Here is a 12,352-nt window from a genome sequence, read left to right as displayed (position 1 = left end):
AGTCCCTTTTCAGTGCAATATATAAGGAATGGCCTTAAAATATTATTTGGAACTGTTTTCTATTTACGATAATGATATGTAATGATTTCATAGACCAAAATAGGAACATCCTACTGAAACACTCAAAAACTAGAACCAAAAGGTCTAAATCAAGGTTACTTCAAAGAGTATGGGGGATAAACACAGCATAGTTTACCCCCTTATAGTCCTTGAATTCATCCTATTATCAAATAGTTTTCTGCCTTTGTTGAATCTAACCCCATCTTCCCCACAGGAGCACTCAGCAAAAGTGGCATGCTGCCAGAAGCATTATAATGCTGAGTGTTGAGATGGAAGGTATCCTGCCAGACTTGCCACATTTTTCTGGGTTTAAGTTATCTGTTCTAGGGAGAGTCCACTAAGCAAGGCAACTATGTTGAGCTTGGCCTGGACAATTATGTTTTGAAATCTGGGCAAAAATTATCTGCTGGAACAATGTTTAGGTCTGAAAGAATCTTGGCAGCATAACCCATATCTTTGTCATTGTAATTATATAGCGCTTACTACCCCTGACAAGGCGTCAAAGTGCTTTTCAGCGAGTAGCATGCTACTCCAGAACCCAAAAAGGATTTGTGGTGGATTAGTATACGGAAATATTGGATTGAATAAGATAATGGAGGGATTGAATAGGGAAGAGTCTAGAATGTGTTGTTTGGGACATCATAGTAGTAAGACCCCTGATGAGGCATCAAATTGCTTTTCGGCGAGTAGCACGCTGCTCAGGAACCCAAAGAGGATTAGTGGTAGGTTAGTATAGGGAAATATGTGTTAACTTGAGCGGAGGACATGTGAGTCAGTTAGTTGGATTGAATAGGATAATGAGGGGTAGAAGAGGGAAGAGTCTAGAAATGTTATTTGGGAGATCATAGGTGTGAGATAAGGCTTGAGATGAGTAAAAGGAAGAGGTGGAGGATGAACAAGTCTCTAGAAAGGGATTTGGGAATTCATAGTGGTAAAACGAGGTTTGGGATACATGAGGGATGAATTTAGAAAAGGTTACTTGGGAGATCGTAGTAGTAAAATAAAGTTTTGGGTGACTCAAGGAGGAATGGGAGAAGAGTCTAGAAAGGTTTCTTTTGGAGATCGCAGTAGTAGACTGAGGTTTGGGATGAGTCAGAGAGTGGGGGTAGAGGATATATTGAGAGACGTATAGGGTGAGATAGTAGTGCATTGGAGAGACCCAAGGTTTTCTTTTCTTTTTTTATGTTTTTTTTTCTCTCTTCTAAAGTAGGAGTCACGTAATAAACACATAGACACATAACTACGTAGAAAGGGTATACTTGTATATATTTTTTCTTCTTCTACATCGGGAGTAAAGTAATAAATATGTAAATACATAACTACATGGAAAAGGTGTACATTCATAAAGAAGATAATATATTGAGATTTAAAGTAGTATTCTACAAACTCAGACTTTCAAATGTAGCTATAGCTGAAGCTAAATTATTTATTTTAAATGTTATCCTTTCCTCAATATTTCAATAGTGAAGCACTTGTCATTAAAATAGTTATAATATTTACATATTGTGATATATGAATAAAACAGGGACCCATAAGCATCTAATCAAATAACTAATATGAAAACTATGCAGTGACTTATAAACATATTGAGCATACAATAATAAATATGCATGTCCCATAGGTATTTATACAAACTCTGATTTTCACGTGTTGCTGTACATGAGGCTAATTTTTAATATATATATATATATATATATATGTATATATATATATATATATATATATATATATATATATATATATATATATATATATATATATAGTTGTTTGTTTTCCAAAATGTATTTATTTATTTGTAACTTTATCTTTTCCTCAATATTTAAACAGTGAAGGACTGGTAGATAAATAGTGAGGATAAGATTTACATATTGTGATAGATGAATAAAACAGGGACCCATAAGCATCAAATCAAATAACTTATAGGAGAACTATGCAGGGACTTATAAACATGTTAAGAATACAATATATTTATATATATTTAATTATAAATAATATTTACATTTCTTAAGCAGAGAAGAATATCTATATATTTTAAAACCACAGTTATTATACATATTTGTAAAAAGAAATACACATACCTAGATACACACAAATAATCAATTTATAAATGTTTACAAACACAGGGATATGCTGTACATTAAGTTTAAGTATGGTAGGAATGAGCCAATCCTTGAGTAGTCGTCTGAAGGTAAGATAGTAGCAGGTGGATCTTATGTTTGGGGGTGATGAATTCGATAGTGTGGCTCCTTGAACAGAGTAAGAGGTATCACCCATGTTTCTTTCTTGTATGGTGGAGTTTTGAGGTGAGGTGAAGATTTTGAACAGTGGTTCCTTTGATGAATGTATTTGGTGATTTCATTCCTGATTAAAAGTAGTCCTGTTCCATGTATTGCTTTGTGAGTGATATAAAGGAGCTTGAAAGTCGATCCTCTGGCAACCGAACCAACGTAGAGCCCTGAAGGCAAGGGAGATGTGGGCTTGTGGCTTTAAATGCAGGAGTAGTCTGGCATCAGAGTTCTGAATCCGTCATAGTCTTTTCAGAGTTGATAAAGATGAACCGTGGTATAGGCTTTTGGCGTAGTTGAGTTTAGACAGTACAAGAGAGATAGTAGTGTGGAAATCCCAGGTGGGGGAAGATGCGTCGTAGAGTTTTCCTGGTAATGAAGCTTGATCTTACTAATTTGACCATGGGCATTTATTGAAAACATGGAGTCCATGGTAATTCCCAGGTGTCTTACATCCATGGAGGCTTTAAGAGGTGTTCTTCCCAAATTGTCAGGCCAGGTGCAGAGTTGGCCGTCATTTTTCCACTCACCACATGTGAGAACTCCCGTATTGGAAGCATTCAGTTTGAGGTGGCTCCATATCATCCACTGATCAACGTCTCTGAGGCATCTGAAGATTTGAGAGTTTCCAATGTGTTTGGGGCTTTCAGTTTTAGAAGTATTTGTGTGTCATCTGCATAGTTATAGCACGTGAGGTGAAATTAATTGATCATTGCCAGTATTTTTTATTTTTTTTCCGAGTTTTATATAGTGCGAGCTAGACCCAAGAAATCGGGTATCAGAGCGCTTTACATTAGCACCAGTTTCTTTAAATTCATTTTTGTTAGGCATGGGGGGATTAAGTGATTTGCCAAGAATCACAGGATGTTGAGCGTCGCTGCCGAGACTCGAACCCGCTTCCCCAGCTTCGAGGTCGACTTGCTCGAGCCGTAAGGCTACATCCTCTCACTTTGTGTAGATGTTGAAAAGCATAGGTGAGATGATAGAGCCTTGAGGGACCCCTGCTTTTGTGAAGTACGGTTTTGATGAAAAAGGTGGAGAATGGATGACATTTATTCTGTTTTGAAGGTAGGATGTGATCCAATCGAGAGCAGTCCCCTCTATGTCGGCTTCGTAGAGTCTTTGTATTAGAGTGTCATGTTCAATTGTCTCGAAGGCAGCTGAGAGGTCAAAGAGAGGTAGTGCAGCAGCTCCGTTCTGGTCTACTGTGTTTTAAGGTTATCCCTGATGGCAATGAGGGCAGATTCTGTGCCTCATCCTAGGCGGAATCCTGTTTGGTAGTCTGAAAGGATGGAGCTATCATCAATGAATTGTGACATCTGGGCAAATGTGGTCTTTCTATCAGTTTGCCTAGGAAAGGTCCATTAGTAGTTGGTCTGTAGTTGTCGGGGTCATGCGGGTCCAGGTTAGTTTTCTTTAATAATGGGCATATGTATGCCTTTCTTAGGTCTTCTGGAAAGATTTCCATAGTTAAAGAATTATTGACGATTCTTCGTACTGGTGTGGCAGCAGAGGTAGTTAAAATAATGCTCTTAGGGATTTGTGGTGGGTAAGGGTCAAAAGGGCGGGCTGCTTGCTTTGACCAGATCCATAAATTCTCTTTGTGATATTTGTTTGAAGTAATGCAGAGGCTGGGTTAGCCTACCCTTTGAGGGGATTTTTGGAAAGGGGATGATGCTGGTGGTTTTCCTTTGTTTTAAATAAGAATCCAACATGTCTGCTTTGGTTGTGTAATGATTTGCCAGTTTGTCAGTGATTTTTTGAGTAATGGAATGAGTTCCTTCCGTACATTTTGGTTTACAAAATTCAGTGATAATTTTACAAGATTCTTTATTTGCAAATATAGTATTTTGAATGGTTTGTTTTGTTAGAGTCTGTTTATGGTGGAGGGTGTATGGGTTAGGGGTGGTGGTGGATCATGCGGGTCATGTTCTAAGGCTCTAAATTGTGAAATGGATGAGAGGCAGGTGAATGAGAGTTGTTGTGTTGGAGAATTTGTGGTAGGTATTGGTGAAGGCAGATAATTTGGGAGCAAAGAGGGTTTAGGATGTGTACTATTTTTGTGTGGTCATGTGGGTGAGTGTGGGTCTATCTTTCTAATTTGTTACAGAATGTATTATGAAATTGTGTGTGTGTGTGCGATTTTGTTGTGCTGGTGTGTGCATTATGTCTTGTTTTTGTGGAGTAGTGAGAGGAGATAGCTATGTAGTGGTTTTCTGAGAAGGATTTCTATGTAATTTATTGTTGGTGAGTGGAAGTTGAATGGTAAAAGGGGGTGGTGATGTGTTTTGGAAAATTTGTTTATGTGGTGTGTGAAAGGGGATGGAGAAGAGTTATGAGTGTTTGTGTTAGATTTGATAGCTGGAAAAGGTAATATGTGTGATGGGGTGGAGTGTAAGACTTGCTTGGTTGTGTGTTTTTGGTCAAATGAGGAGGAGGGTGTTGGTTGATGAAATGATGGAGGGCTGAATATATGTCTGTTGGTGACTGAAAGAGGTCTGTTAGGAGTAAGTAGAGGGTAGAGCTGGTGTTTTGTATGAATAGGGAGTGTGTGTGTCTGGGTGTATTATAGGTATGTTTAGCATAGCTTTGGATTTGTTGGTGATGTGTGAATATGATAGTGGTATAGGACACAGTGTTGTTTTGTGTGAGAGTGATGGTGCCATTGTGTGGTAGTTGGGGTAGAAAGGTGCATAGGTGTGGTTTGTGTGGTTCTGTAGTGTCTGTTGAGGCATTGAAATCTGGTTAGGGTTTATTTGTAGTAAATGAGCAGAGTGTATTTGCTGGGAGTGTGTTAATATGTTTGTGGATGTGGATGGGTTAAAGTGGTTGCTGGTAAATGGAAGGAATGCAGCATTTCTTGTTCTAGGTTCAACCTGTCCCGAATAGGCCCAAACAGGCAACTTCCCTTATCAGGAACAAACAGGCAATTTCCCTTGTGCTCTCCACCCATAACCTTGTAGCCCGGCTGAGACACCATGAGCCCTAAGCATAAATAGCCCTAGTGATTAGGTGATACCTTTGGCCAATGGGAACTCTAGCCCTAATCAGTCAAAACACTAACCCTAAGCCCTAGGGCCAATAAAAGACACGGCCCTTACAACCAATCACAATTCTATCAGCCAATCAGAAACCACACCCTAAACCCTAAGTACAATAGAAACCCTAGCCCTAGGAGCCAATCAGAACCGCAGACCTCTGTGGCGGCTCCTCCGCTAAGGCGGAGGAGTGTTGCCTACTGTTTTTTTTTCACCAGTATAAGAAAAAAATAAAATGATAATAACTCAGTTATTATAATTTTATTTTTCCTTTTTTAGTGCACGTCAGCTTTGCGAGGGGAGACGGGGTGGGGTTGACAGAGCAGCCGAGGAGCGGTTTGCCCCTAATTCCAAGTGCACAAGGACTGTTTGGCCGGCCCAAACCAGTCATGCGCACTTTTCCACTTCTCCGCCCAGGCTGCATTACAGCTTGGGTGGAGAACATGCCCAGGCCCCTATGCCCTGTATAAGCGCCGAGTCACAGCTCTCAGACCAATCACAACGCTGCATTGCAGGGTTGTGATTGGCTCAGGGGAGCCTGGGTGCCTTCAGGCTGCTTCCTGTTCCTGCCGGCGGGAGGAGGAGAGACGTGACCAGGGGGAGCAGTAAGGAGGACGTGGCTTACAGGTAAGTTACATTTTTTTATTATTCAACTGGTGGATGATGGAATAAAGGAATAATCTTATTAGAGCTTTTCAAAAGTAGAAAGCTGGAAGAGTTCAATTTGTTCACATGATCCTGGTGCTAAGGCAAGTGTAAGAGGCAATTCTCAAAGTCAAGCACGGGTCACGTGTGTGGCTAAAGGTCCCAGATTGGCTGCCCACAAAGCATCACACCAAGATCAAGACTTGCTGCCAAATATCAGGTTTTAGTTATGTTTCAATTCACTCAGATGGAAACAGCAAACATCCAACCTGCAGTATTTTTTTATACTGTCTTTACAGTAATTCTGAGCATCTGTGTCTCTCCCCACCCTCGCCTCCAATCACTCTGGTTCCTAACTGGCTGCCATCTGCATCTAAAAAGATTCAACCAATCACGCTAGGAGGGGTTGGACTGACTGCCAACCACCGCAGCCCCCAGCAAGTCAAGCATCTGACTCGAAGGTAAGTTAAGCATGAATGAGCAGAAATAAATTATCGAAACCAGTCTAGGACAAGATGTCTAACACCAACCTCAAGAAGATGGCATGAGAGACCACATCAACAGTCGACGGCGTGTCAAATGGGACAAAAGCAGCCAGGCCTCCATCGTCCAGAGTAAATTTAAAATCGTTAAGGACTAAACCCAACACTGCCTCAGTGGCATGTGTGAGCAGACCTAAGAAACTCATGTCTCTCAATAATGAAAGAGATGTGGGCATTTGGTACGCTTTGCTGGTTAGGGGAAGAGAGAATATACCATTGTTCAGGTCTGGCTTGAAAATGAGAAAATCTTTCTTCCCCAGTCGCCACTTAAAAACCGACAAGTTACGTCTAGGTTGAACAGTCTTACTGTTTTAACCACCAGTTTAACAAATGTGCCCTCCACCGAAGGAAGGTGGTGTTGGCTTTCTCTATTCATCCCAGTTGGGCTCTTTCTGTGACACCTTTTTAGGTTTTGCCTGGGGCACGGAGCTTTAGCTCCGCCCCCAGGAGAAATCTTTAGTTTTCAGTATGGGGGGACTTGAATCCGCCCTCTGTTCCATTGGCTAGCTCCATAAATGGAGGCTAGCCATTGGAACAGAGATCTGTCCGTCAAGGCCGGACCAGATTCGGGGGCGTTCCCGCGATTTTTTCGCTCTCCGCCCCTCTGTGCGCATCATCTCGGCGGTGGGCGTGTTGTTTTTTTTTTTCTGTCAGGGCGTGTTTTCTCATTCCGTCGAAGATGGCGCCGGGGCCCGTCGACCACCGTTTCTCCTGCTCAATGCTCAGGTAAGCAGCATGTTTTTATCCCGTTCCTCCCTCCCGCTCTCCGTGTGCCCGTTCCCGCACCTGCCCCTCCTCCTGCTCTCCGTGTGCCCGTTCCCGCCCCTGCCCCCCCTCCCGCTCTCCGTGTGTCCGTTCCCGCCCCCGCACCCCCCTCCCGTTCTCCGTGTGTCCGTTCCCTCCGCAATGACTTCCTACACACCTCTGCCAAGAATCCTTTCTTGTAAACAAGCAGCCACCTGGACAGCTAGTCCCAGCTCTTTGTGACACCCATCAGTGTCCAGCGTGCCTGACCTCGCCTGTCCTAACACAGCTTCTGTACCCCTACAGATGGACAAAGGCAGGGGCCGTGGGCACTTGGGAGGGACGGTCCGTTGTGGGGGTGGGGGAGGGGGAGGGGAGGGAGAGGGAGTTTTGGCCCACGACCCCAACCAAGCATCCGCGAACCTCCCCTGAGCCCCCCCATCACCAAATAACCAACCGACCCTTCCGACACCCCTCCCTGTGCACCAGTCCTCCCAGCCGAACGCTACACAGTGACAGACCATTTGCTCGTCCTGCTAACATGATGCTACAAGTGGCCGAATACCATATACCAACTGAGAATGTGTGGCGTGTTAGTGCAAATTAACTAATACAGTAATTTCACCGGGACAGCGCGTCTGGCCTTAACGGCGCTGTACCCTCTATCAGAGCTCCATTACAGCCCTTCGGAGCCGCCTCGCGCGGCACTTACGATGCCCATCACCCCTACGGTAGTCCGGGCATTTGGGAGCAAGTCCTGCACCTGACTCTAAGCTACGCAGCGGGCTTTTAATGCTTTACGTGCAATGTAAACCGGGCGAGAGCTTTACACCTGCCCTATTGTTCTCGTGAAACGCCTGCCGGACAAGCACAACCCCAGTCTGGCCCATACAAGTCTGCAGGAGCGGCCGCAGGGCACCCCACGGGCTCCGACCCAGTCCATCCAGCACCTTTTACCAAGGCCTCCGTCCCCGCTTTATGTGTCCCCTGCCCCGTGTCCACACGTCCTTTCATGCCACGTGTCCCCCCCCACCATGCACGAAGTTCGCACCCATTGCAGCGCATGGAAGCCACACCCCCGCATACGCGAGCACCTTCTTGTACAATTTGTAATGCAGAGTTTGCACTTTCTTCCCCAGGCGCCCGCGCCCTCTCTGCAGCTGCGGCCAAACAGGCTCCGCACCGGCGTTCCTCTGCTTGGCACTGCCCAGGCAACGGCGTCCCTTTGAGTGTGTCGTCTGCCCTCCTGCGCTTGTGGCGAATGCCCCTCCTTTTCCTTCTGCTGAGTCCTTTCCCCCCCAGCCTTCTCCCCTCTGCCCGCATCCCATACATCCACTATTCCATGGCATTAATTCCTCAATCCAGCCAACCCCCCTCCTTGTGCCCCGTTCCGAACTCCTAGGCCCAGCAAATCCCCCACCCCAGCCCCGGACCACCTCCCCCCCAGGCCCAAGGACACCCCCAAGCCCAACCCACGCCCCCGCCCCTGCAAGATCCCCCCACCACCGGAGAGCCCCCCGGTCCGGACCATGCCCCCCCCCCCAGCGCATCCCAGCAGTCCAAATGCCCAGCAACATCCCAATACCCATGCACGGCACCCCCCACCCTCCCCCCGGAACCCGCACACGCCACTTCCGCCTTGTAACATAGTGTTTGCTACCTCACACATTTTGTTTGTTTTAAATACTTGCACTGGTGCCTCCATTGCCTACGTAACGTCTGTTCTTGTGATGGAGTGTCTGCCTTTTATTGCAGTATTGCACGTCTATGCGTATTTAGTACATTTTTGTAACATGCACCCCTTTCACTTTTTTTTTTTTTTAATGCACCGATTGCTACCTCCTGTATTTTTGTTGCTCACTAGTGTCACTTTTGATCCATGCAACTTATTGTTTGCCTCCGTTTTACGCTCCTGTATATCATTATTGGTCCCCCCGCGAAGCGCCCCGACACCCCCGGGCAAAGCCCGCGCCACACAAGACCGCACAAACAAGCAAATAAATAAATAAATAGCTCACTCACGTTAATCCTTTGCCCCGCCCCCATGCCTGCTGCCGCCGGGTCCTTCAGGTGGACCGAGCGCCACCCATCCGCCCGTGGAAGACCCCCCCCTTTCCCAGCCCAGCCAAGCCCCCACCCTGTGCTGCCGGCTCCCTCCCACTGAAACCTGCCCCCTAGACCGGCCCCATCCCACCTCCAAACCTTCCGCTGTGCCCCCAACGATCTGTAGCCTAGCCAGCCCCCTACCCACGCCCACCGGCTCTCCTTGTCGTCGCCCCCCTCCCCTCTGCTGCGATCACTGTTGCGTTGAGCACTGTGGCACCCCTGCCACGCGCCACTGTCCTACCAGGTGTAGCCTCGACCCGCACCTAGCGTATGCAACCTTTATTACCCTTCATTGTGCGTCTGCCCCCCTCATGCCTCCAGTCCAGGCAAAGACGGGAGCATAGCTGAGTACTCCAAGCCCACATTACGAAAACCTAAGATGCTTTCCAGGGAAGTCACTGACACAATAATTTTGTTACTTGTTTACAATACACACTATTTATTCAGGGCCGCGTTAAAACCCACCACCGCAGTTATTCTTTGTGAATCATAGTGAAGTGCCGTGCCTGTCTTCCTTTGCGAGAAAGTAGAAACGACTAACTAAACAAATTATTTCGATAATAGGTCTGAAAAACAGAGTAGTAACATGTCACTGATAGAGTGCCTGCTCAGAATTTTGTCATGCAATCTGAATAGACTTTAACATGTCATGCTCTATTTACCAAAAAGGACGACTGTGGGAAACAGGTAAGTGGGAAATTGTTGAAGGATGGATGCCTGACAGTAACAGTCGTGCTCGTCCTCCCTACCGCCCCCTTCTCCATGCTTGATCCTCCCTTCGCCCGCATGCCCCGCGCCCCCCCCCACCCCTACCAACCCAATTAGCCATCCCCTACCATCGACTGCCCACGCCGGCCTCCTCCTCCACAAATTCCTTTCCTCTGATGGCTCCCTTTTTCTCGTCCCTAGCCCCCCTTCGCTCTCTTCCTTGGCAGCATGCGGTGCCCCCCCCACTCCATTTGGCGCCCTTCCGTTCTCCCCCCCCCTTGCATGCTTTCTTCCGTGCACCCCCCCCAGCTTCTCCTGGACAATTTCGCCCCGGCCCGGTCCTTCCCTCCTTTACTCGCAATCTGACCCACCGACCAGTATATTTGAAAATTGTTCAATCGTCTCTACTGTTGTGCGTGTGCAACATACGGTCTAATGTGTTCTGTATTTTTTTCTGTATTTCTTTCAATGCATACCAAGTTTGTGTCACAATTATCTCAAGGCAGACGCTTTACTTCTTGATAACCATAAATTGCCAAAAACTCCTGTGCAGAGTTCACTAGCGGCTGGTAACATTAGCATAAAAGGTCCAAAGTACCAGGGAACAGCAGAACAATTTAATTATTTACACGAGGGCGCTAAGGGCATAGTAGCGACAAATTATTTAACCCGTATATTCGTTCTTTATGAATGCCACCTCCATCCCTGCGATGGGACAAGGGCTGCAAACTGCGTGAGGTGGCGCTTCACGTGGCCACAATGTAGCGCTCTTCATAGCAGATTTCTAGGCGCTGTAGGCTAAAGCTAATATATGTACTGCGACTTAGTCTGTCAGTGAGTTACTTTTTGCGCTGTACGTTTGTGACTTAAAACTTAAAATTATTTTATTTCTCCACATTGTTCTGCCACTAGGGCGCTGTCTGCCAGACGAAAACAGATGCCCTCCTTATTTCCTTCCCTGCGCCCGAGACCTGCCGTGGGCCCGCCTCCCCCAAGACTTGGCACCTAAACTCCTCGTGCTCTGCCTCACACCGCCCCCCCCCCCCCCATTGCTCTTGCCTGGGCCCTGTGATACCCTGCCCCCTTGCGACTTGCGCCACAGTATTTATTTATTCATTTATGCAATTCCACACAGCGCGGACTACACCCGAAGGCGCCAGAGCGCCCCCAACAGGAACAGAAATGATACAAGATGAGAACATTACACGAGAACAAATCACAAAAGCAAACGTCAAGCTACATCGTACCACCAGACGCCGCCTCGCCCTCCTCTGTGAAGGAGCCCGACCCCACTGTCCCGTGCCATTAAGGCCCGCACTGCGGACCCCAGCGGCCCCTCACTCAACCGAAGCCCACTTGCCCCCTCCTTTGCTTGTTGATATTGCGGGGAGTATCTAACTTGCTGCTCCTCCCCCCTACATTTCTTAGTACTGCACACTCTCTTATTGCGTCCTTTCCTTTACTTGTTCCTCCGCACACCTAGCCAGGCCCCCCCAATTGCTACCCCTTACCTTCTCCTCTGTACCCACTACACTGCAGCCCACCATGCATATCCCCCCTCCCCCCACCTCACCTCGTGCTTTGTCGACGCTGCACCTCTTCTCCTGCCAAAATTCCCTGGAGAAAGAGGGCCTTGTGCCCGGTGCCCACCCTTAAATAGCCCTTATCACCCTACACATTCCTACCTTAAATTTATGGTGGAGCTGGCCTAGCCCCAAAGCCTGGTGGGCCAGCTCGATCTCTTTCCCTGCCTTTGATCCCCTTATCTCCCGCCAATCATTGGTGCTCGGGCTCTGCCCCCCGGGGGTGGCCTCCACTGAGACCCCCGGTCCAGCCACTGTCCCCCTCCCCCTGGGGAGTGGGGGGGCCGAACCAAGGGGCATTGGTGTTTTGTCTGAGCACGCGGTGCGCTCAGACCACCCCGCATTACGTACGTGCGGCGGCCATCTTCGCATGGGAGCGCCGTGCCTCGTTATCCTGAAAAGTACGGTTAGTAAATTGGCTTTCACTCGAGGCGAGTGGATGGATGTGTCATACATGACGGTGACGTCATTCCAACGGCCGTTCATGGCAGCAGCACGTCGGTTATCGTTTATTAGGTTTTGCCTCGGCGATGCGCACGAAGTGCGCATGCGCTAAAAAACCTCATGAGTTCAATAAGGACTCGGGTACACGCCCCAGGCTCCCATTGGCTAGCTCCATAAATGGAGGCTAGCCATTGGGA

The 12,352-nt window shown here is 47.2% G+C and overlaps 1 protein-coding gene across 1 annotated transcript in view; it reads right to left on the bottom strand.

The window, feature by feature from the left end:
• The window catches only part of TTC24 (tetratricopeptide repeat domain 24), a 221,743-nt gene that overhangs the window by 207,113 nt on the left and 2,278 nt on the right, over positions 1-12,352 (bottom strand). The window lies entirely within an intron of this gene.

This window comes from Lissotriton vulgaris, chromosome 12 (assembly GCF_964263255.1).
Source record: "Lissotriton vulgaris chromosome 12, aLisVul1.2, whole genome shotgun sequence".
Lineage (NCBI taxonomy): Eukaryota > Metazoa > Chordata > Amphibia > Caudata > Salamandridae > Lissotriton > Lissotriton vulgaris.
The sequence above is the reverse complement of the archived record's forward strand: the minus strand, read 5'-3'. Positions and strand labels throughout refer to the sequence as shown.